Consider the following 26,591-nt stretch of genomic DNA (forward strand, 5'->3'; position numbering starts at 1 on the left):
CTTGCCCAAGTCCAACTTCCTAAATACAGGGCTGGCTCCACCAGGAACAGATCCATAAGTACAAAGAGATGCCACAAGTTGTGAAAGGGTACAGTCAACCCTGAGGGTAGCAGGCAGCAAGCTAGTTTCTTAAACAGAGCCTTTCACTGGTGAGAAGTAATGAAAGAACCTGCCAAGAGACCCCCGGCAGGAAGACTGATAGGCAGATACAGCTGAGTTATATGACTGAGGGCCTATCTTCCCACAGGACTCTGTCCCGTCACCTGCGTGGTCATTTCCTGTGAGCACCTGCAGGGCAGGGACTGAGTCTCTGCCACCTGTGCATCACCCTCTTAAATAGGGTGAACTTGGTTATGAGCTTGGTTACTGTCAGACGAATGCTATTACCCACCTCTGCCTAGAATGCCTTCCAAAGGGCTGGGCCACCTGGCACATGTCCTGCCCAGCTTTCAGCCCCCTTCTGGTATCACAGCCTCTGAGAAGTAACTGTCCTTTCCTCCGACCTCTCCCAGAGGACCCTGTGATGCCCATCAGCACCCAGGTTTGTAATCACCTTTGTTTACCCAGGAGACTCCTCAAGGGCAATGATTTTGGTCTTTGAAACCCGGGCCCCAAGCTCAGCTTGCCAAGCATAAGTTGTTCTAAACAAATGTTTAGACGGTGTCAACAAAGGAGGAGGGGCCAGAAAGATGAGAGGGAGAAAAGAATCTGAAATACTTTGCTGCAGACTCAAAACCCTACAAAGCTGCAGATGTACTTCCATGGGAAAATGAAAAAAAATCCCTATTATTTCCTCTGTTCATGTTTGAAAAGTCAAGTCACTGTCTCTCCAGTGCCACCACCATCAGAGAGGCGTGGTGGCTGCACTGGGAAAGGGCCTCACCTGTCGATTCTCCCAATCCCACACACACCTGTGGTCCATGCTCAACACACAGTCAGCTCCCTCCTCCCAGTGTATCCATGGCTTCCAGAGACCCCAGGGTCCTCCTGCACCACTCATGGTCTGTACCTTCTGAACAGAGCCTGGGGCACTCACCTCTGCCCACTTGGTCCTGCTGCCCTCTCCTCCACAGAGACAGCTGTGGGCAATACTCCCCAAGGCACAGGCCAGGCAACATACCCTTGGAGGGACTCCAAACATCCAGAGCTTAAAAGGGAGGCTTTTCAGGCAAAGCTGATCTCTCCTTGAAATGAGGACACAGCCAGACACCTTCCTTCCCCTCGCTGTGAGGCATCCCTGTGCTGGATGTGACTAACAGTTCACCACCTTAGAGCAGCACTAAGTTAAAAACTTCAAAAATAAATAAATAAATAGAAAATAAAACTTCAAGCTCTACTCTGTTCTGACACCCTGACACTCTCACCTTCACAAGCCCAGCTGGCAAGGCTTGCCCCACCCTTTACCTCTCTGCTCCCTCGGCCTGGGGAGCTGCAGCTAGGACCCCATCTTGCTCTGAGAGGCTAAGTGACTTGCCCATGGTCACACAGCACGAAAGCAAGACGGGGGGAAAGCAAGGCGTTTACACTCAGACCCTGCAGCCAGCTCTCCTCCTCGCTGCCACACTGACCACCACTGACACACCATCTCCTGAAGCCGGGGTGGTTCTCCTACCCTCTCAGTCAGGACCTTCCTTTTTCTTTTTTTTTGACTGCACCACGTGGCCTGTGGGATCTTAGTTCCCCAACCAGGGATTGAACCCATGCCCCTGCACTGGAAGAGTAGAGTCTTACCCACTGAACTGCCCGGGAAGTCCCTAAAGCCTTCCATTTTCAAATCCAACAAATCTTTGGGTTCTTTGGAGAGTTTATCCTATTCTCATTTTAGTGGCTATACAACAAAACCAGATTTCCTGTTTCTTTCTTGTGTTTATTATGCTCAGGATATTTTTCCTAATGCCCTGAGAATTATTCCTGTAGGAAACATTCGGCTCCTCTGAAGCTGTCTGGACTCTGAAACCCCTTTCCCTGAGAACTTGCCTTCAGGGACGTAACAGGGCTGGCAGCTGCTGATAAGCCGCAGCGTGGAGCAGGGAGCACTTGCTCTGACGCTGGGTGTTCACTGTCCTGGCTCTGCCACCACCACCACTAGGACCCACCAGCTTCACCTTCCTGAGCCTCAGGGTCCCCAGCCAGACATACACAGATAACACAACCTAACTGACGAAGTTGCTGCCAAAATTCAAGATGATATAGCCACTATACCCAGCACAGGGACTGACAGGCATAGCCCCCCATAACTGGAGCTGAGATTATTTTTTCAACTGCTTTCAGGCACTGCCCACGAGGACGTGGGGGAAGCACAATATACAGTTTTCCTGGTGCCCAGAGAATTCTTCCTACAGGCCCCCTGCCACGTGTAATTGCAGTCGGAGGAGAAATCAGAAATGAAGAGGGCTGCTTGACACTTTAGGAAGGCAAAATAGGATGATTACGTACTCTCCTAGGGCTAAAAAGCCCTCAGAAACACCCCAGTTCCCTCACTCCCAGCCCACAACCTTCTGGCGGTGTGTTATGTACAAGTCTCTGGAGCTCAGCTGAGTCTCTTTTCCTCATCTGCAGGACAGAGATAACCTTACCCACAGCCCGAGCCCTTCAGGGTGATGGGAGGCAGTGTTTCTCAGTCTGTGATCTGCAAACCACCTGTGTGCTGGGCGCTGATGGACTCCTCCCCAGCCCCTAGTCCTTCTTCCTTCCTGCCGGAGACTCTGCTGTATCCGGATTCCCACCACTGCTCCAGATGGCTCCAGGAGTGTGGTCACCCCCAGTGAACAGTGACTGGCCCACTCCAGCCAAGGAGGCATGGTGGAAAAGAGCTGGGGGAGCCAGGAGTCGACCTGTGTCCTCGTTCCTCCTCTGGATGTGGCTGTGTCCGACTAAAACCTTTGGAAATGCCACAGCCGGCAGATGAAACCAGCATCCAAGATGGCAGAGATGGGAAGAACCTGGGGCCCTGTTGACATCATGGAGCCCCTGAGTCAACTCCAAGGCCCACCCCACCTCTGGATTCAGAATCGCCCCACAGCACAGCTCAGGGGAGGGGGGCATAGTCACACTGCAGGCCATGTGAACAGCGGGTCACGCAGCTGTGTGGAGCACCCCCTCCTGTCTGAGAGACAATGAGTTTCCCTACTGCTGGCCAGTGTGAGTTGGAGTTTGTAACCTGCAGCTGAAAATATTCAGAGAACCTGTACAAACCTAGGGGACAGAGTGGAAAATACAGATTCCTGGGGTCCCCCCCAGGGAGGAATACGCATTTTTAACAAGAACCCCCAAGGGATCATGATGCTCCCCAAATTGGAAGAACTACGGCTCTAATGGAATGTTAGACACGCAGAGCAGGGCTAGGCACACAGGCGAACTCGAAGTCCCAGTTCCTTTTGGGTCAGACCAGGGCCCTCCTATTTCCTGTGTAAAGCTACTGCGAGCTGTCAAACAAGCCTCACCTCTTCCCACGAAAGGCTGCTCAGCACAGTTTTAGGGAAACGTCTGCTGACACTCGGCCAGAACCCTGTCCCGTGACTCTACTGGTTTCCTGTGCAGCAGCGCCCGGAGCCGTTACCTGCATCCCCTTTCAGCGCCACGCACACCACACGGCAGAGTGGCTCGCGGCCCCTCGTCCCACCATCCCCACACTCCCTGTGGCCCTTCCAACTTTATTAGAAGGTCTGGCTATTTCTTATCGTGCACCAATCACCCCCTGCGGCACCAGGAAACTGCAAGGGAAGCTGGATTTATTAGGAGAAGATAAAAGAAGGCGCTGGCAGAGGCTGCCCGCTGAGTCCTGAAAGCATTGTTTCCGAAATGTCAGAGGTGCAGTGTCCTCAGGGGTCGGACCCCAACCCCCTCCTTCCAACGGGGAAACTAAGACCCAAGAGGGGGTGAGACTTGGGACTCTATTCAGGCAGCTCTTCAGCATTAATCAGACAGAGTAGAGGCAGTGGAGGAAGTGGGGACAGAGAAGGCTTCCGAAGGGAGGGGCAGGCACTTATTTAGAGGGACCTTTGAGGATACTAGTTGCCTAGACAAACCATAATGGCCAAATATGTTTTGCACTTAATATCTGAGTGGTTATTAAATGCAGAGCACTTCACCAGGGGTAGAAGTGACAGGAGAAGGGTCTAGAGCTGAGAAGATGAAGAACCTCGGTGTACCAGTGAAAATGAGGCAAATGCAGAAAATAAAGGCAAGTCCCATTAGAAGAAGTGTCTTCAGAAAGCCTCCCCAACTCCCCCGAACTTGATAGCAATCAGGCGTCCATCTCTCTGTGCTTCACAGAGAGCAATGCTGAGCAATGCTCACAGCTGAGCAACGATGACGCTGTCACCCCAGCTACGACGCTACACTGAAATCGCCTGTTTGCTCATCTCCGTCTCCGACAGCAAAGAGGTTCATCACCTGGTTCATTTCTAGCATGGGTCCTGGCACAAGGAAGAACTCAGTAAAGGCTGCTTCATGAAATGGATAAATGGATGGATGGATGGATGGATGGATGGATAGATAACGGGTAAGTGAATGTGTGCGGATGTCAACGAGTTCTGGCTGGGGAATCAGGAAAGGTTTCATGAAGGGCTGAGGCATCTAAGCTGGATATTGAAGCATGTGGGCACGTGGCAATGAAGGGGAGACCCACTTCATCCAAAGTGCCTAGCACCATTTTAGGCATAAAGCTGGTGCTTCATAAACGCTTCCCGGATGAGTTTACTACTGAACTGGCCTTCCTAAGTGAAGGAAGCTCGTTTCATTTTCCACAGCCTTTTGTTTCTCCTGAGGTAAACAGAAGCAACTCTTAAAGAGCAGTTAAACTGATAAGCCAAGAGAAAGGTCATTGCCTACCAGTCTCTGCAAACATTCCTATGCAAAGACAGTTTAACAGCATAAGGAAATTCCATTTCTACTGATGTGGAGTTTTCCAGGATATACTGTTCCGTGACAAAGGCAATTTATATCACCTCCTTATGCATCTGCACATAAAAAAGCTGGGAGGAATACATAAGAAACTTCAAAAAAAAAAAATCACCAACCTTTAGAGAATATATCATTTATCACCTAAACAGGGAGGATGAAATCAGTTTTGCCAGTGAAAGAGGATGTTATTGATGATTCCCGGGGACAAAGAACCTAAGCTAGGACTGCCGTGGCAAGCTGGAATGTATACTCAGCCCTCCTAATGGGGACCAAGTCTGGGAAGAGAAGGAAGTGGACCTGGCAGGGATGAGAATGAAATTTTTCAATGTATACATTTTTATAGCACTATTTTGACTTCTGAACAAAGTGTATGTATCAACCATTTTTAAATGGGATTATCTTTTCAATGGGGAAGGAAACAAAAGCCAAAGAATTTAACCTTCCAACTCTCCTGAATAAAGGAAGCAAGCTCATTTGGGGACACCATCAAATAGCCACCCTGAAGAGCAGCCCTAGAGATTAAATGAAATCCCTGCTCACAACACAACCCTTTTTGCAACAGACGAGAAAACAGCCCTGAGAGAAGAGCGCTGTGCATGGCCTAAAAAGGCTTTGACTCCATTCGGGGCCAGCTGGGATGGGGAGCACTGGGGGAACGTAAACAGTGCGACAGACAGAAAGCAGTTCAGGTTTTACACAATCATGGCAACAAAGTGAGACTGATTCGGGTCTGAATTAAGCTCTTTATATTGTTTCTACTTAAAAAGGAAATGTATTGACTACAGTCCTCCTCACAGATTTATCTTCCCTGACATCAGGCACATTCATAACCTATTTTAAATTCCAAGGAACAATGCTGGGGTTTAGAAAAACGAATACCAGTGTGTTACACCAGAATGTTTTGGAGGCTGGGAAGAAGCTTCTCTGGCTTTTAACTGCTCAGGAAACAGGCGCATTGGAGATGGTTTTCTTATCAGCCCTAACTTCCAGTTAGAAGGCTGCTTGTCCAGGATGCAGAACTTTTAGAGCAGGTCTGTCTTTGGAAGATTCACTTTGGAGTAATCTTAGAGACCATGTGTGGTATCACTTCAGCTTTTCTTCTCTCTCGTAACCATCTCCTCCTTTCAGGAGTCACCACAATTTGTCAAGCTCAGGCCTGAATTACCTGAACTTGGGGCTGTCTCATCTCCTGCCTCCAGGCTTCACCAAGGACTGTGGGCACTGATTTCCCCAAGGCCAGCCTGACCATGTCCCACCCAGGGCTCCCCACAGCCTTTAGGACAGCAGGACCATCTGACCATCCCCCAGAGAGGGACACCTGAGAGAGGGGGCTTCATTAATAATCACACTGGAATAAGAGGCAGAGCCTCCCTGGAAGCAAATCGGAAGGTGAAGTCATCAACTGTAGAACAAATCCAGCCTCTTTACCCTAAGCTTGAATTCAAGACTCTCCACCCTCTGGCCCCAACTCACCTTTCCAGTCTCTCTGCATTTTGCATTGTCCAATTCCAATGGACCTGCAGTTACACCGCACACCCTGGGCTTTACTATCCCCGTGCATTTGCTCCCAGCATTTCCTCCTCCTGCCTCCACCCCACCCCAGCCCTGGCCAGAGCGCCATCTACAGAGGCCTAACTCCTACCCTCCCTGCAAGGCTTTTGTGTGTTAGCCACTCAGTCACGTCTGACTCTTTGTGACCCCATGGACTGCAGCCCGCCGGACTTTCCTGTCCATGGGATTTCCCAGGCAAGAATACTAGAGTGGGTTGCCATTCCCTTCTCCAGGGGATCTTCCCCACCCAGGGATTGAATCTGGGTCTCCTGCATTATAGACAGATTCTTTCCCATCAGAGCCACCAGGGAAGCCCTACTCTCCCTGCAAAACCCAAGTCAAATGGCACCATTCTTGACGGCACTCATTCAACAGTATTTACTGACTGCACAGTACGTGTTAGGCACATAGTGAAGGAGGCTGAATTCCACCTGGTGTATGTGGTGGGGGCTGGTGTACACAATTGTGACAGCAGGTAGTAAGGATGGACACAGGGTGATATGCTGGAAGCTCCTTGGTTAAGTTTTTGTACAGACACACCCAGTACCCCACAGGGCTGGGGCTCCTTGAAGGTCGTGCCCAAGAGACCCAACTTACAGCCCTGTTGAACCCCACACACACCTCTAGACTCAACAGGCACTCAACAAACATTTGATGAGCAAAGAATTACTATTAGAGAAGTTTCCTCATTTAGTCCGGAGACAGCATTCCAACAAGGAGTTCCAAGTTCTCCACAAATCTGTATGGGATCCAAGGGGAGCCTAAATTTCCACCAACCTTAGAGAAACGCCCCACATCCAAGAGCTGTGCTTCCCCTTCCACACTGAGGCTAGGAGGGGACTAAGGATACTTGCTTCGATATTACGTTGCTTCTCCAGAGGTTAAGCGACTCACCCAAGTCCACACCACTAGGGAGTGAACCCCTGGAGAGGTCAGAAGATGACACAGCAGCAGTTGGACGTAATGACCGGATAAACAACCAGAGGAGTCACTGGGCAGAGGGTGTCTGGAGTGTGGAGGTGACTCTGGCAGCTCAAGCGGCCAGAGAGCTTCAGGAAGGAGGTCTTGGGGTGGGGCCCAGGTGATGGAAGGCTGGGAGGGCCAGCAGGGGAAAGGTGCTGCGATGGAAGCTTGGCGACGGAGGGAGAGCCTGACACGGGGGTCACAGAGGAAGGCCTGCTGCTGAGGCCAAAGTCTCACCTGGTGACGTATACCACCCAAAACAAGAACACACACCTGCTGTGCCTGTACCTGACCTGGAAGAGGGGGCTCCACCACTGGTAACATGCAGATAAAACGGCTCAGAGAAGCTCAAGTAAGGGCCGTGGGTGCCCAGGCTTTCCCAAACATGTCTGCAGCTCTACCCTGAGTGGCCCTGGCGGACAAGAGTCCGATTAAACAGTAACTAGTAACAAAGGAGCTTGGCAAGCGTCACGGTCACTTCCAAGGGCAACTGCAACATGGGTACCCTCTTCTCAGACATTCCGGTGGTGAGTGGTACGAAGGAAAAAAATAGACAATTAGCTGCATCTGTTCTTATTTCAGTTATACCCAGAGACAGTAGAATGTGTCTCTGGGTCAGTCTAGCAGTCGGGAGTGGACCCCACCCACCTCTCACCTGCTGCAGCTCCGCAGCCCTGGGCCACCCTGGGCTTACTGGAATTTTTCCTCTCGACCTCCACTCACCACAACCACCACGCCAGCCCCTTGGGACTCAGTGAGGAATCCAAACTGCAAACATCCCTAAGGTACAACACAAGTCCCTGGAGGCAAGGGAACAACTCAGGTGGGCTTTCCAGGTGGCCTTCTACTCACCCTATGCCTGAGATAAAGACACACCCAGGCCCTCCCAGGGGCAGGAATGCTCAGCCTCAGCACACTGACATCTGGTGTGGGGTAACTTGGTGCTGGGGCCGTCCTGCACTCCAGGATATATGAGGAGCATGCCGGCCTCTACCCACCAAAAGCCAGGAGCACCCCCTACATGACAAGCAAAATCTCTCCAGCCATCACCAGATGTCCCACAGGAGTAAAACTGCCTCCACAGAACCATGGCTAAAGGGCTAAATGTGCTATTCTGTATATCCTCAAATACTCAGACTCCTGAAGCTCCCAGTACTATAAAACACCTTAGGGGTTAAAGGCAGAGCTTTTGATCAGGTGGATCTGGGCTGGAGTCCTGGCTCTACGTCTTACTATCTCTGTGACGTGAGGCACATCACAGCCTCTTGGAGCCTCAGTTCCTTCATCTATAAAATGGGAGCAAATCAACAGCACCTAGTCCATGGCAGTTACATAAAAATGACATGTAAAGATTGCCAGGCACAGTGAGGATCTGATAAACGTTAGTGAGTTTTTACAGGCCTGGAAAATTCCTTTTAGCCAAGCCTAGAGTTTAATCTTCTATTTCTGTGGTTTCTGATCTCCCTCCCCACCCCACTTCCTATGCCCTTTCCACCTGTTAAATGCCTTTGGTCTTAACCTTTGGTCTTAAGGAATCCTTCCTGCTGGTTCAAAGGCATCTGAGGTTAAAGTGAAGGAAAGCACACACACACACACACACACACACACACACACACACACACACACACACACAGAATCTTTCAGCTCCAACCCTGCCCAGAACAACTCTCCAGACAAAGGCTTCCGTTGTTGTCTAAAAACAAACTTTTCCACAGGGAGGCCTTAAAAGAGCCATAACAGTCTTGAAGTCTCCAGACTCTCCTAGTTTTCATCCCCATTCTGCCCCCAACCCTGGCATAGCCCTTCTCCTCCTGGGCCATAAAGTGAGGGGTCTAGACCCTGGGGATCTCCAAGATGCTGTACTATACTGGAACGCCGCAGCACAGAGGGCGGTTGGACCCACATTTTCAGTAAGTGCTTACCAAGGAGTAAGTGTCATAAAAACACATCTTTCCCCCTTTTCCCTAGGTTCCCCTGAGAACACAGAATTTGCAGAATATAGAAACAAGTTTCTGTTGCCCTAGGAGGCAGGAGTCAGAGGCCTGAGTAAAATGAAATCCTGCTGTTCTGAGACCTTGGGCAAATTAGTTCATCTGTCTTATCCTGCTGCCTTATCTGTAAGATGGGATAATAGAGGCAGAAATGATGTAAAGATTACGAGACAACGATCATGAAAGCACCTGGCACAAGAGCTAATACACACACTAGGTATTCAAAATACGTATGCCTTCCGTTCTGGGCTCTCCATCTGAAATCCTGTACTGTAATTCCGGGTCACTCTCCTTCTCTGGAAAGTCCTTCCATCTGCCCTTTCCCCAGGCTCTATCCAAGCCCTCCTCTGTCAGGAAACCTTCTCCACACAAACTCTTTTTTCTAAAGGTCCAAGGCCACAGTTTCTCAAAAGCTGACTTGGGGAGTGGGGTGGGAGGGGCAGGTAGAGAGGAGGGGGCAGGAGTTCACTAACAGCCAGTTCCCTACCCTGAGAATTTCCTTTCTGTGAATTCAGGAAGATTAACCCCTCCCCTGCTCCACTCAGAATGAAGCAGAGACCTCAATACTGTCCTGGCTGAGATTTTATATGCCCCTTATGTCAGGGTCTTATGAGCACCCTAAGAGGGCAGGGTAAATCTGAACATTCTTCTCCCCCAAATTCTTCATCTAACCTGATCACCCAGAGCCTCTCCCCAACACCCACTGCTCACTCCAGGAAGATGTTTCCTTGCTCACCCCCATAGGGCAGCCTCAGAGATTCACAGATCTCCAGCCCAGATCCTTCCCCTTGCCATGAAGAGCTCAGGAGATCAGGAAATTGGCCCAAGATCTCTCAGCTAGTTCAGAGGCAGGGCTGGGTTAGAACTGGGGATTCAGAGCTCTAGACACACCAAGCCTCTGCTCACAGCCTCTTGCCCATCAGTCTGGCCCCCTCCTGTCTCAAGCGTCACCATCCTCCCAGGCTAGGAAGCTCACTGTCACCTCCACCTCTCCCCCTGCCTCGTCTCATCACCAAGACCAGGAACCCTGATAAAGGGCCACCGCCTGGTCCCTATCACATCAGGACAAGGACAACATGCCTTTTTCATGCCACTCCCTTGTTTAACAACCTGCCACAGCTCCTCAGTCCCATCAGATCAAACCTTTCCTGCCCTACAGCCTCGGACCCCAGGCACCAGCTCCTCCAGCTCCTCAGCCCACCCGGGCCTGGCCCTGCTCCCCTCCGCGGCCCCTCCCCTCTCTCTTGGATCCTCTCGGCTCCCTCCCCAGACTCTGGCCCATGTGACTCCCCTCCTTGGAAAGTCTTCCCTTCCCGCCCTGGCTCCCCATCCTGTTGCCCTTCAAGGCTCCCTCTCCAGACCTGAGGCCTCAGCTTGGCATTCTCCTGGCCCCCAGGGTCACCGCACTGCTGAGCTGTCTGGGCTTACCTCCTCACCAAACCACAAATGCATCACCCCACAACCTGGCTACATTCCTTCCCCCTCCAACCTCAGCCTGGCATTCATTCCACAATCATTACCTGAGTGCCTCTAAGGTGCCAGAAAGTTCTTGTACCTTTAAGGGTAAGGAGAGTTTCAAGAGCAAGGACATCTTACATGCTACCTCCTCTGTGACTACCCTGAACCCACCATCCCGTCACCCCCAGGAGTCCCCCCATCTCCATTTCAGGATGTCCTAGTTGTCCTCGAGCCCATGTCCTCCCGAAGTCCTCCCTAAATTCCAGACCTTCTCTTCCTTATTCATGGCCAGACCTCCTACGATACCCACACCAAGAGGATGCTCACTGAATGGCTTTCACAGGAAACTGAAGCATTCTGTCCAGCAGGCCAGTCCGGACTCCTGGGTGGCCTCAAGCTCTGTTCATCCAAGTGACCTCTCGCTGTTCTTCCAAGATTGGATTAGGGCCCAGAATGAGTCAAATGACCTCTTATCATTCTTCCAAAATTAGGCTTTCCTCTTTAATTACACCTTATCTAGCCACACTATGTGGATTCTAATTACATAATTACTTCAAGCCCTGGGACTTAAAAAAGAAAGGAGTGCGTAGAATTACACAGGTAAGTGAATGCACCAAATATTCATACTTATATATACCATGCGCCATGGTGTATACAATGTTTGTGTACAATTATTCATATACAATTTTATAAGCCAGAAAATATAGCCTATGAGTGGGTATCTAAATCACATTAAGCAAGTCAGCGTAGATGAAGGAGAATATCATGGAGAAGCCTAACCCTGAGGGGGTGTTTGAAAGAGGCTAGAAGTCAGTCCCCAGCTCTCTCCCCCTCTCCTGCAATGAAAAGAGGGAGTGGTGTGTCCTTCATGGGAGATTTTTCAGAGTATGACCAGGCCTGATCGCCCCTAAACAAAATACACACTCTCTTCTGAATTCCAGGTATTCCCTGTCTGACTCCTAAGGCACAGCTCTAGAAGAAGACCCCACCTAGACTGTGTCCGTCCTGCAGACAGGGGCTGCATCTCATTCATTTCAGTATTCCCAGTTCTCAGCCCCTGTCAATTCCAGGAGGGCCATCCAGTAGGCCCGCCTGTCTTTACTCCAGCCTTATTACAAAGTCTTTGTCTCTCTCACACCACCCCTACCTATCTTCACCAGGAGTGCTCTCCCTTATATGGGCCCAGCTCCCTCCCGTGCAGCTCCCCTTGCCCACTGTACTTGCCCTAACTTGCTGCTCATCACATATCGGCATCAAAGCTCTTCTATGTGCCAGCCTCTCCTTTTAGACCAGTGGTCATAAACCTTTTGATCATACCTTCCTATTAGTAAATAGCTTTCAGCATATTTACGTATAAGCTAATGATAAAATCTGGACTACTATAAATAGGAAAGCTACGTCTTGCTCTTCTGTTTGAGTTAAAGAATAAATAGAACTTCAACTGATAATGTTTTCTCTTGTTCCTTCAATAGCCATCCTGAGAGCTCACCCACTGTTCTAGGCCAGGAATTCGGCAAGGACAGCAGGAGTGTTTGATTCCCTTTGTATTCTCAGAATCTGGGACAGAACTAAAAACTTAATAAAGGAATTCATTTGCCCCACAGACAGGGAGCACCTCCTGTGGGCCAGGCACATGCTAGGTAGGCACCAGGGATAGAACACCCAGCTGTTAGCATCTGGGTCCTACAAACTGCTGGGTGGGCAGACAAACAGGATCAGCCAAACAAGTCTGACAAAGTGGCTGACACAGATGCTTTGCAGAATGCTCTGTCCAAAACCACTGAATCAGGACAGTCTCAAACAGGGGGGTGAACATGCTCCAGAGGGTCCGAGAAGGCTTCCCCCCAGGAATATGCTGCCTTCAGCTGAAACCTGAAAGATAAGCATAGCTAACTGGGTGAGGGAGAAGAGAACACTCCAGGGTAAGGAAACCACATGGGCAAAAGTCCTGAGGCTGGACAGAGACATGTAAGCACCAGGGGCCAACAGAGGCCAATAAAACAAAATGAATGAACAAGCCCCTAAAGGATGGCGAGTTCCTCCCCCTCACTCCTCTCTACTATCAAAACAGACTGCCCCCAGCTTCGTGCCTCTGAAAGGGTCACTCAGCCCTGCTACATGCCCAGCCTCTGAGCCAAACCGAGCAGGTGGGCTCTCTGCCTCCCAGCCAGCCCTGCCAGTGGCAACCGCCCCCTGCTTCTGAGGAGCCCCAAAGCCACAGGAAGACACTCCTGAAAACCATACATGTTGCCATGGACACCACCAATCAAAGGCTCCTGGGCAGTTTAATTTTTTAAAGAGAGTGTTAAATATTTTACATCTTCTAACAGCACGGCTTCTTCCTTGCCTACAATGCAAAAGAAAACCCTGTACTCCTTGAACTAAAGATTCACACAAAATAAACACCAGTGTGTAAGACAGTCCTCGGAGATGTGTACCCACGGTCAAGGGGATCCTCTGGGTATCCTGGCTGCCTGGGTATATGTTCCTTGCAGAAGCAACCTGGACAATCCAGAAAGAAGCACAGCCACAAAACCTCTTCCCTACTGGCGCTCTTCTGATCCCAAGAAGGGAAAATTATTTACAATGATGCTTCAGGTGTGTTTAACTAGCCCATGACTTTAATAATTAAAGATAAAACCAAGACCATGGATTGTAATGCAGGCTAGCGGCTGTAGGGCCTCCTCTAGCAGCAGCTGTCCCCAGGAGAAGCCGTGTCTTCCACCAGTGCTCAGGCATGACTAACATTTCCCAGTTCCTGGAGGCCTCGCCCCCTCACACCTGCCAGGACTGGCTCACTAACGTACTATGTCCAACAGAAAAGCCCCACAGAGCAAATCCAAAATAGTCCTCAAAGGCCTTATCCCATGCTGGCCTAGGCTCATGGGCCTGGCAACCAGGTTTTCAGCAACTACCACCAAAGCCTACCTAGGCCCTGGACTCTCCCGAGCCCCAGCGTTCTCCAGCTGCTCTATTTTCTGTCCCGACTGGGACTGTGCTTTCTCCAGGGCCTGATTCGTCCTGTCCTGCTTCACGTAGCCCAGTTCCTACTTTTGCCTGGCTCCTCCATCCAGATGTCTGGCTTGCTCCCCAGCCTACTGCCCGGGCACTGGGGCAGCAACTCAGATCTCCCAGATCCAGTTCCAGTCTTTCTTACCTCATCCCTGGCTTCCAGATCCAGCCTCCTGTGTGCACTGTCTACAAAGAGAGACCCAAGCACAGACAAATCAGCAGTGTGTATGCTACAGCAGCCTTGCAAAGACTCCCAACAGCAATGTACCGTGAAACTGTTCCCATTTTCTCTCCTGTTAATTTGTTATCAGCAACTAAAACCCCTGGCCATCATTCTGTATTGGTGAGAAACAGTCACCCAACGCTGGATATGCCCTGACTAAAGACAAACTCTGAGTAGAGAAGAACAATCAGCAAATGAACTGTCTATTTATTTACAATGTCCGACAAGGAAACTGTTCACGTGCACAGCCACAATACAGACACACATTCCAGGCAACAAGAGAAACAGGATTTCACACATTATGTCCTAGTGACCCTTCATACTGGGAAACCAAGCTCAAAGGTGGCCCGCAGGCAGATGGGAATAATCAATTCATGTAGGGACTTCCCTGGTGGTCCTAGTGGCTAAGACTCCACGTTCCCAATGCATGGGACCTGGGTTCGATCCCTGGTCAGGGAACTAGATCCCTCATGCCACACCTAAGACCCAGCGCAGCCAAATAAATATTCAAAAATAACAATAATCGATGTTTAAGGCATGCTAGAAATGAGGAATGAGTTTCCTCATCCAGGATCAACTGAGGGCCTGTTCCTGTTACAGCTGCCATGAGCTAGAAGATCCCTCTGATGATGAAAAGTCAAGACCCACATGGGACTGACACGGGCAGAGCCAAGTGCAGGTTAAGGTACAGTAGCCAATACTCCCCCTGCTCACTGGTGTTGGAACTCAGGCAGTATCTTTATGCCATGTTGAGAATCCGGGTTGCCAGGAACAGACTCCTCACAGTCATTCCTGGGTCGGTCATGACTACAGGTCCATCACTGGCCTCTCTCTACTACCTCCCACGTGGGTTATATGCATGTCTAGAGCATCCTCACTCCCCCGACAGCCCACACACTTGTCACCCAAAACTTTCCTACTCACAACCCAAAACAAACTGGAATGCCTGCTGGGGAAGACAAGAGCCCAACCCTCTGAGTGTTAATGAGGAAATAAACTCGAGGGGGGTGGGGCTTATGTCTACACTGTTCACTAGTTATTTGTTTAATGAGTGCAATGAGACTGCGGTTATTAAAGTACTTCTTAAACAAAAGTTCCACATGTAAGCAGGGACTCACCTCACAAATGGGCACGCTCCCGTCCCTGGGGCTAACAGCAGAGCTCTCTCTCTCTCTTTATCCAGCAAAGTGGGCTGGATGGACATCAAATGGACCTGCCTGCAAGGCTGAGCTATAGTGGGAATGCAAATCACCAAGGGATAGAAACTTCCAAGACAAGACCCGGATCCCAACCACTAAATCACCTGGCTCTGACCCTTTTCTCTTCTGCACTCCTTTGGAACATCCCTTTGGCTCCACGGGTAATGGTCAACATCTGTGACCTCATCCTTCCAAGGGGGAGATGTCGGCGGAAGGGGGCAGAATGTTTGGGGACAGGAGAAAGGGTTATGGGTAGAAGCAGACCAGGAGGAAGGGGACATCAAAAGGATTCTTGCTCCAAGTACCAGTGACCAGTATTGGGGCTTCGTGAACATGCTGGCATTTTCACATCAGCTCACATGACCGAAGAGGCTTAGAAATAATCAGTTCTACGTCCCTCTCCAGATGGTTGTCAGCTCTACAAACACAGCTTCACTGGCCAATGTTCTTCTTCAACTCCACGATTGAAAACATCCCCTTGACACTACCAGTAACTTCTGACCCATTCTCATTCGCAATGCAGCCACCAGCATTAGAGTGATGACTATGTGTCAGGCACAGCTCTAAAGATTTGTGCAATCCTGTGATGTGGGCACTATTATTTTCTCCATTTTACAAGTGAGGCAACTGAGGTGCAGATGCATAACTTATAGAACAAGCATGGGGACCCAGGCAGCCTGAGCACAGAGGTCACTCCCTTCATCACTCTGCTCCCCGATCTCACTTCCAGAAGAGAGCCAAGCTCCAGCTCAGGCCCATCCAGCTGCAAGACCTTAAACTAATGGCCCTTCTGTGCCTCAGAGGCGTGTGAAGCAAGGCTGATCACAGACACCTGGTCTGCTGTCCACAGGGCAGCCGCTAGTCTCACGTGGCTATGGAACACTTGAGACGGCGCTGGTGTGACCGAGAACCTACATTGTACATTGTACTTCATTTTAGTAACCCACTCCAGTATTCTTGCCTGGAGAGTTCCATGGATAGAGGAGCCTGACGGGCTATATAGTCCATGGAGTCACAAAGAGTTGAACACGAATAAGTGACTAGCTTTTAGTTAATTTCAACTTATAGAGTCACATGTGGCTAGTGGCTACCAGATTGGAAAATCCAACTCTGGCCTCTAAATTCTAGCATACTGGGTGCCATTTCTCTTTGGTCACTGCTATAGTCACAGAGACCAGCACAAACCCTAGCACAGCCCATAGTCGGAGCTCAGTAACTATTTGTTGAACAAATCAAAAGCCAAGGGCTTTTCAGGTGCCATAACTTCAGTGCCACACAAGCATCAATTGTTCAGGTTCCCTGCCCACTGGACATCTAGCCTCAGCTTGACCAGGAGCTTGGGCCTCCCAAAGCAGATCAGGAGGGAGAGGCTCTCAAGATGAAAAACTATAGAGGCAAGTCTTCTAAAGGTTCAACAGAAACAAATCTACCTCCCTGAAATTTCCACTTACTCATCCTGGCACTTCAGCTCACAGGTCTGGGAAAACCAAAATAAGTTATGAGATAGCACTTAAACATTTTTAAACACTGTAAATACAGTATAATACCTCTAATTCATTTTCTTAATTAGTATGAATACAAATCTTAGTTCACTGTGAGGCTGGTTAAACAACTACATGACTGAGATCTGCCTGGGGGAACAATCCCCTACTGTCAGGGCTATGGCCCAGGACTGTTGTCTCCGCTGACTTAATGCATCCACATCCCCCCTCTCCATGAGCGAGCCAGGGCGTATACAGCTAACTCCCAACCAGTGAGGCCTCCTTCTGCAAACAAGGTTTGGGGATCCTGGCAGAGCAACTCACATTTTCATATCTCCTTGATGTACTCTTTCTAAGTGGAAAAATCTAAGTCTGCACACATCTCCTATGAGCTGAGGACTGTAGCAGACACAGGAGATATTACAGCTCCACGCAGCCCGCACCAAGAGCCCACATCTAGAAAGAGTAAGAGGTGAACTCTGCAGACTACTTACCCCATGCAAGTCACTGAACCAGATCAGGAGAAAGACATATAAACCAAACACGATCAATTCAGTGTGACACACGCTGTAACAGACACATGTACAAAACACTGAACTAAAGAGATACCCGGAGGGACCCTGCACCGTGGCTCACACACAGCAGGCACTCAGGGCAGCGAACTGAATCAAATTTTGACCAACAGCTCAATTGAAGGCTGAGGGAACCGCAATCCAGACAGGTTAAGTGACTGCTCAAGGTGACCCAGGTAGTTAGTGACAGGGCTGGACATGACAGGTGGGCCTCGTCACTTACCCGCCCACCAGTCTATAATCCATCTCACGGTGCTTCTCGTCTGATCCCTCATGGGGAGGGAGGCGGGATCTGGCCACTACTTGTTATCACATCCATCTCAGTATAAACAATGGATACATTTTTGTAAGATGGTATGTTGGGGACTCTCTTGAAATCTGAGGCGTTACTGTGTGCATGCCATCCTAGAAACATGCGTTCAATCATCTAACAAACATTTCTTGGGAATATACTATGTATCAGGCGCCTATTTAGAGGCTTGGATAAAGAGATGAAACAAACTCTAGTCAGATCAGAACACCCACATTTATCTCTGCTCTCTCCCAGAACCCCACGAAAAGGACAGCAGAGGAATCTGCTTTTTAATGGAAAGGAGACAATGGCTGATGAGATATGTTAACAGAATTCTGAAAGACAGAGAGCCAATTGCCAGGCAGTCACTGATTCAGGTTTCTGCTTCATCTGCTCTGCTGAGTACAAGCAGGGTAGAAAACCACTGAACCAATGGTGCTTAGGCCACAAAAACAGGAGAAGGCTCAGGAAGGGAGGGGGGGCACCACGGACTGTGAGGGGAGAAGGGGAGCGGACTAGGAAGAGGGGAGCCTGCTGAAAGTTGGCACGGCGAGCAATCAGACTCCAGGGTCCCTCTTTCAATCTGCTCAGTCTGGCGACCTCCCTCCCTAGGCCAGCAGGACGTGGAGGATCACAGTTTAGGCAAATTACACCAGACACTCTGATTCAGATTCAGACACAGCTGAGGGAGGTAGGGAAAGCAGGGAGCAACTTTCAGAAAACGGACAGAGTGAAAGTCTGCACACCAACCAGGGTACCCTGCCTCCTTCCCCATCAAGGCTCCTAGAAGGAACAACACACAGCCTGTTACACCCCCCCAGACACACTCCTCTCCAGGAACACCCAACATTCCCTGGGAAAAGATCTACAGACACCAATATCTAGGCGTCTCCAGTGAAAAAAGGGGAGGCTCTCTACTGAATGACCCTACAGTGAGGTTCACAAGCCCCCTTCCTTGTCCCACAGATCCCCAATCAGCATCTTGGTGGCCACTCTTAAAATATAAACCGTCAGGGATCAGCCTGCATGGAAAGATGGTTCCAATGGGAAATACAGTAACCAAAAGAAGCAGGAAAAGGGACTTGACAGAAAGAAAGACAACACAGGAGAGGCAGAAAAGCAGCGAAACAAACAAAACACAACATATGTAAGTGAGTTCATTGCACCCATGAAGCAAAAACAAGATGCCATTTCGAAAAAAAGAAAAATGAGTCTTCAGAGAACTAGGAAATTGCAGAAAGTAAAACGTGCAAAAATGTTCCAAGCAAAACCATGAAAGCATAAATTAAAAATTCAAAAGGATTATTAAAGCTGAAGAGGTCTCTCAAGAGGTAAAACAAAAGTAAAATGGAAAACAATAAAAGATTTTAAAGTTACAAACTTGACCCAGGATGTCCAACATCTAAGTGATGGGAGTTCCAAAGACAAAACACGAAAAAGGACAAAAGGAAATTAACAGAGAAAAATATAAGAAAATGCCCCCAAAATGAAGAGTGTGAGTCTTCAGATCAAAAGAGCACAACAAGGACCCAGCATAATAGTTTTCAAAACAAGAACAATCCAAATACAGGGAAAGGGAAAGGATTCTAAAACTTACAGCAATAATAAAAGGTTATCCATAAATGATCAAGAAACAAAATAGCATCCAAACTTTGACATTAATATTGGAACCTAGAAGACAGTGGAGCCATGCCTTCAAAATTCTAAGGGAAGAGAGCTTTCAACCTAAAGTGACCCCACGGACTGTAGCCCACCAGGCTCCTCCATCCATGGAATTTTCCAGGCAAGAGTACTGGAGTGGGGTGCCATTTCCTTCTCCAGGGGATCTTCCTAACCCAGGGATCGAACCCGGGTCTCCTGCATCGCAGGCAGACACTTTACCGTCTGAGCAACCAGGGAAGCCCCAAACAAATCAAACCACCAATCAAATGTGAACGCAGAATAAGAATAGTTCAGACAAGCAAGTTTAAGGTAACTGATTTGTACAGACCCTCTCTCAGAAACTCCTGAGGAATAAATCAAGAAACAGGAAACGGAGGTTCCCACCAGAGTAAAGTGAGGGAATCCCCAGGACGAGTCGTGCCCTAGGCCTAGAAGTCAGTCAGCTTGGAATAAAGGGGAGGAACTGAGGCCTCTGGGAGTGAGACCTCCAGCTGAAAAAAGACTGCAGTAAAAGAAAAAGGAACACGTGTATAAAACAGAGAGGTTTTCAAAAGCCTCCCAGAAACTCTGGGAATCAGTAATAACCACAAAGGAAACGAAATAAATAGGGGAAAAGCAATTATTAACTCAAAAAAATGTACAAGAAATTTCATTACAGTACAACTATAAGGCTCAGCCAGGAACTCTATTTACACAGTCAAAACAATGTAAGTATTGACTATCAGTGTAACCAAAAACTGTGATAGGCCACACTGGGAGAACATGTAGGAAACCAAGCATGTGGGGAGAAGAGAGAAGAGGGGAATAAGGGCTCCTCTAATCCACAGCAGGACAACAGTACTATCAGCAGAAACAGCTAAAAGGCCTGGAAGTGACTATGGTAGGCAGAGTAATGGTCCCTCCAAGATGAAGATGCCCATATCCTAATCCCCGAACCCACAAACATGGTATCAATACCTGGCAAAAGGTAATTAAGGCTGCAAATGGAAGTAAGGCTGCTAATCAAATGAACTTCAAACAGGGAGATTATCCTAGACTATCCAGGTGAGCCCAAAGTAACCACAGGGTCCTTAAAAGTGGAAAAGGGAAGGGGAAGGCAGTCAGGAAGCTGTGACTATGTTAGAAGGTCAGTGGTGGACGGAAGTACTCAACTGGCCATTGCTGGCTTTGAAGAGGTTGAAAGGGGGCCATGAGCCAAGGAACGCAGGTGGCTTCCAGAAAGTGGAAGACACAAGGAAGAGGCACCATCTTGACTTTCACCCAGTGAGACCCTTTTCGGACTTCTAAGCCAGAGAGCTGTAATTTAAATTTAAATTTGTGTTGCTTTAAAGCCACTACGTTGGTGGTCATTTGTTCCTGCAGCAACAGAAAATCATGTTCCGTGCCTAGCCCTGGGGAGCGGATCATCAGATGAGGAGTGACACAGCCTTCTTCCTAAGCCTTGCAGTGTTATTTGACTTTTAAAGTCACATATATGACTCTGATACAAATTAAATTTTAATTTTAAAAGAGCTGGGACACAAATTCTCTCTTGCCAGAGCTCATAATCCAGTAGAGAAAAACAGGGCCCCGGCTACTGCGGATAGGCAAACACGGGAAGAAAGCACCTCTTTGAGACATGAGGACATCTGAAAGGAGTAGGCGTTCACCAGGCAAAGGAGAAACAGGCCTGCTGGAAAGGGATCAAAGACCAGGGGGAACATGAAACAGTTCTGAATGATGGCACATCAGTGGGTCTCGCAGAGTCAGCAGGAAAGGCTGGGTGGACAGTTCCCAACACCGCAGGTGTGACACCTGCCCCACTGCTGGCTTCTCTGACTGGGGTCTGGGGCTTGCTGTGCATATTTAGGGCTGGTATGGACAAGAGAAGACCCCAAACACAACGTTTTTCTGGAACATCAATTGTACCCAACAGTGAAGTGTTTTAAATGCTTTTACACTAAAAATTAGCACAGATGTATTACAGAAGACAAAACTCATGTGAATTTTTAACATAAAAATTGGTGACTTCTTGCTTGAGAGGCCCACTGTAGACACTAAGCTATCTGCTGACCTCTGAGCATCAAGATTCAACCATCTCTATAATTATTACAAGAGTCAGAAGAAAGGTTAAAGGGCCATCTCATGCATCCATCAGAGCACCTGGGACTTCACACCAGCAACCTCTCAAGGGCTGCCTACCCTCCCTGTGTTGGGTCCCAACATGAACGGGAAAGATGAGAAGCATCTCATTCTTTTCCAAAGTGGTCTGGGTCCTGCTATTGCTGGGTAACTTAGCTCTGCCTGGGGAAACAAACAAAAACTACCACACTGAATGTTTTCTGCATATCTTCTCTTGGTCATAAGCCTGTCCATATTTCTCCCATCTCCCCTCTAAAGATTACCAGGATCACTGATAAAACCCCAGCTCGACCATCAGCACCTCCGACCCCTTACAGCACAGGCCTCTGTTAAAAAATACATTGCAGACACTCTTTCCATGGAAGGAAGTCAAGAAATAGGGCACATCTCTTGGGAGAGGGTGTCCCTTGTGTCCACAAACAAGGGTGGAAACTTTTTCTATTGTTGTGGCTGTTTTTGTTATAAAAACAATAATATCCACGTAACAGTGAACTGGGAAATTTTTTTTTCTGTAAAGACCCACTACTGACCACAGAGGAGGATTAGAGAGGGGGGAAAAAAAAAAAAAACCATATATATATCTCAATGGAAGACCACACAGAATTAAAAAGCAATTTAATTGGGTTTGGTTTGTTTTTTCGTGTGTAAAACCCATACACACATTCAAAAAAAGTGAACTGAACTGATTTCAAACAGAGAGGATGAGATTTTAATAACACCTTAAATATATTACACTTAGTTATGTCATTGACAGAAGATAAAAGATGGGAGAGGAGATCAAAGAAAAAGATACAATAGGAGGAGAGAAAAAGAAATGGATAGAGGGGGGTATGGGAGAAAAAGGATGGGAAGACAGCAAGACACAGGGACGGACAGACATGAGTAACCACACACAAAAAGAACAACTAAAGCATTCACAGAGACACTTTCTAGGCCAAAATAAATGACACTGCATATGCCAGGGTAGGCTTGGGCTATAGACTTCAAAGTAGTATCACCTTTTATCCTTGCCTTCGAATGGTTACTAATCTGGCTAACCACTGTTCACAGCTCTTTAATTGCTCATTTAAACATTCTGAGGCTTAGCTCAGGTCAAGGGCTAGAAGCTCCCTTCAGACAAGCCACAGCCAAGCAAATCATTTACCTCCAAGTATCTGCTCTACAAAGGGAGTACGTGAAACACTCTTACACAAATCACCGTCTCAGAAAATGTACAAAGCACCAATGACAGGAGAAAATGCTGTTTGCATTGAAAAGAAACTCCATAGAAAACTTTTTAGTTTTGCATTTAAAAAGCAAAAACAACAACAACAACAAAAACAACCCAGAACTGGTACTTCAGCAGAACGGGTTCCCATCTCAGCATTTTCCAGCATCACTCCCAGCACATTTGACTTTCCACGTGTTCAAGTTCTGCCTGCCCCACTGGCTTCAAAGGCTTGAGTTGGCTCTGAAACCAAACACTGCAAGCTGAGGGTCAACGGAGAGATCTCAGGGGACTGACTCTCAAGTCAGTCTCAGCCCTGCCTGGACTTTCTATCCATCCTCTCCAACGATTATCTAAAGCAATCCCTTACTTCACTCTAAGGGCTGTAGAAACCTGCTATTTCACAGCTGATAGAGCCTCCCCCTTTCAGCTCCATCTCTTTTTCCTCCAAGTCAGGTGTCTATGCTTTCCCCTTCCTTACCTGACCAGCCCCCAACCTCCTACCTGGTCTATTTCCCCAACCTCTCCCTTCTGCCCCTAATCTCTCCTGGCTCTTTTCTACCCTGTCTTAGTATCATTGCTCTCAGAGGAAAAGGGGGCATAGGAGGTATATTTAGAACACAAAAACTAGAGTCAATCCACCTGAGTTTCTGCCCAGCTCTGTATCTTGCTAGCTGTTTGACCTTGAACAAACAGCCAAGCCACCCAACCCCTCAAATTCCCCAGTGAGGGGGATGAACCTGGCAACCACAGAGGTCTTGTCCAACTCTCAGGTCCCAAATATTCAAACACCCACCTGTATAACCATAAATAAAGCAGTGAATTAAACATACACAGGCAGAGAGAATGAATAGAAATTCCCTTTCCTCAGCATTCTGTCACCCCAGCTAGTGTCCCCAATCAACCCCCCACACTGAGGGGCTGTACCTCATTCTGAGCTGTTCGAGCTCTAAATTACTTAGATACAGCAAAGCCTCCCCCAATCACACTAATCAAGGAACAGACGAATCTGAATATCCAACAGAAGTCTGAGTCCTGGAATGTTTCTTTCATGCCATAGAGCCATACTGTGAATTTAACATCAGCTTAGCAAACAGAAAAGAATCTAGAAATGCCATCGAAAACTGTCTTGTGAATCTAAGAACAGTTATGTGTCTGGAACCCTGGAAAATAATCCACTCCTAAGTCCGCCACTTTCCCAACAAGGGCAGAGGCCCAGAGAGCAGAAGCCACAAACCCAAAGCCCAGCGCAGATCCATGACCAGATCAAAGCCAGAGGTCCTGCTTTTGGCCCAGAGGACTTTCACCAAAGCTTTTGAGACCATCCATTTCCTTTTTCAAAGAGACAGATTAAACCCCAAATTACCAGTGAGTTCTCTCTACAACAAATCTATTTCCAAATCCAGGGAAGCAGACCAGAGCTAAGTTTGGATGGCCAGATGATTACTAATACTGCCTAACAAGCTTTCTTCCCTGAACCCTGCCCATTCATTCTCTGCAGAGAAAACCCCAGACTCTGCTATCTATATGGAACTCTATTTTGGAGAAGTGGGAAGCGAAGACCTGTACAGTTCTTTGTTCTGACACTAAGAAGCATCTGCTTTCCGATAACTCCTACCTCACCTTCCAACATTCCAAGTACCTTCAGAAAAGTTCTTAGAAACTCTCCAACTAGAATAAAAGAAAGCAGGAGGTAACAGGAGGAAAGGTCCAACTGAGGGTGGGTGTGTAACAGACGATGATAATACCCTCCCAGCTCCTCACCCTAGGGGTAGAAAGCATCTCTTTTCAGCTGCTAATACCCTGCACCAGAGATAGTCACCAGAGACAGTGCTACTCAGCGCCCTCCAGCAGAGAAATGAGCTCTCTGCAACCCCTGAAGAACTAACCCTTTCCTAACCATCCATTCTAACAGTGCCCAGGACAGAGGTACCAATAGACCAATCCTCCCCAGCCCTCCCCTCCCACCAAGAGCCTGAAACATCAGAACTCTGATGGCAAGGAGCTATTTAAGGCAGCATCAAGAGGGTGGGGCAGAAAATTGCTGGCAATATCCTCCTCCTCCACCCCTCCCTCCCTCACAGCCAACAGACACAGACACAGACACACACACACACACACCCTGTGGCTCCATAGACAGCCATTAACCTCCCCTATGTCTCTAAGGTCTGGACATCTGGAGTCCCCAAACGTTCAGCATGTTTTCTCTCATTGAGGCTGCTCCACCCCCTTCTCTTCCACCACCACCAAGCCACCTTTCCAATCAAAAACACAAAATTTAATCTAGAGCTCAACAACCAAGGGGCTTGGAGATAGACAAGCCCTCCCTGGCCTTCACTTAGGAAAGAAAAAGGGCACCCGGGGTAGCGGGGGAGGGGTGATGTCAGAGGCCTGATAAGCTAGATAGGCTCCATGCTATCTCTAAATGAACCTCTCTCCTATTGATGGTGAAATCAATTCGGGCAATTTCGGCAGGTCGGCCCTGTGACAAGAGGGGCATCCCAGCGCTCAGTTTACAACAAAAATCCAAAGGCTCAGCCAGAACATGCTGGGAAAATCCAGGGTCTGGATAAAACGAGCTACACTCAATGGGATCCTTTCTGCTTTTATGTAGCAATGTAATAGCGTAATAAATTCTGTCTGCCTGAGGAAAGCATGCACTGGTGAATTTCAAAGCCATTTTAAGACAGCGGATGCACCGGGATGCAGAATTCAATAGCACATTCCCTCGTGGAAAAGAAAAAAAAAAAAAAAACGTAATGATTTCAAGCTTGTTTCCCCCTCTATCTTGAATGGCGCTAAGCGCTTATCAAGGAAGCCACCTCGGAAAGCAGCCAGAGGAGAGCCGGGGATGCCCGGGGAATCCGGAGAAAGGAGTCGCTTTCTGTTCTTCTCGGTGAGGAGCTGGCTAGCAAGAAGCTGCCAGTCACTCTGAGGGACGAAGGATGAAGAAGCATGGCCGGATGGGCAGGCTCCGGCGTCCCCGGACACACATACACACGCACCCGCTCATTCTGGCGGGTCCTAGGCCAGGCCGATAGTCCTTGCTCTCCTCCCGCCGCCCTCTCCTCCAGAGGGATGCTAATGAATGAACACACCTGAGAAGCCTCCATCCTGCCGCTCGCTCCCTCCTTCTTCCTCTGGCTGCTGCAGAGGAGCCTCTCCTCGGTAGTTTCACTTTACAGCGTAAACCCACTCGGGCTTTGATGTCTCCTCCACCCACCCATATTGCAGCCAGCCTGAAGCAGGCGGACGTTCTCCTCCTTGCAGAGGCCATGATCGCACGTACCCCCACCCACCAAAAAAAAAAAAAAAAATCTGGAATATCCCAAACCCCGGCACACTGGGAAACTTTCCCTTAAAAACTGAGGATCCACCAAGCAGGCAGGAAGGAGGGATCGACCGAGGGGGGCCACGGTTTCCCCCGCGACCACGGAGGATGCTCTGGGGGGAGGGGGTCCCCCAAGTCCTTCCAACAGCTGGCCCTTTAAACGCACCTCCTCCGAGCGTGAGACAAAGGCGCCGCCCGCGGGGGCCGGGCTGGCGCACGCCCCCAGCGCCGGTGCTGGCGATCAAGCAAGCGCTGGCCGAGGGGCGGCTGGCGCGGGCTTACCTTGCGGGTCTCCGGGCTGGCGGGCCGGCAGCGCGCGTCCTGCCCCACTCGCACTACACGCTGCAGTTGGCCCCGCTCTGTTTTTCTGGGACTCGGCGCTGACTTCACCGACACTCCGCGGCCGGCCAATGGGCTGCGGCGGCCGCCCCCTTATTAGCATGCGTCTGGAACCGTCCACTCCGGCGGCGCCTGGGAGGCGGGCGGTGCTAGGGGGCGGTGCCGGGCTCCGCAGTGACAGGAAGGGGCGTGTGCGCCAATGGGAGGCGATAAAGCGCCTCCCCGCCCCGCCTCGCTGCGTTGTGAGCCGGGCGCGCGGGCCCGCGGATCTCCGGCCGAGAACG

At 49.1% G+C, this 26,591-nt stretch overlaps 1 protein-coding gene across 49 annotated transcripts in view; it reads right to left on the bottom strand.

Annotated features, from left to right (window-relative positions):
• Positions 1-26,307, bottom strand: part of SORBS1 (sorbin and SH3 domain containing 1) — a 233,556-nt gene extending 207,249 nt beyond the window's left edge. For 48 of the 49 annotated variants that reach the window (XM_060405059.1, XM_060405041.1, XM_042238982.2 and 45 more), the window contains exon 1: positions 26,251-26,307. The gene's annotated coding sequence lies outside the window, so the exon portion shown is untranslated. Of the gene's footprint in view, positions 1-11,195; positions 11,282-26,250 lie in introns of those variants that run through there. The other variant, XM_060405046.1, reaches the window with a different exon arrangement.
• Positions 26,308-26,591: the final 284 nt, after the last annotated feature.

This window comes from Ovis aries, chromosome 22, assembly GCF_016772045.2.
Source record: "Ovis aries strain OAR_USU_Benz2616 breed Rambouillet chromosome 22, ARS-UI_Ramb_v3.0, whole genome shotgun sequence".
Classification (NCBI taxonomy): domain Eukaryota; kingdom Metazoa; phylum Chordata; class Mammalia; order Artiodactyla; family Bovidae; genus Ovis; species Ovis aries.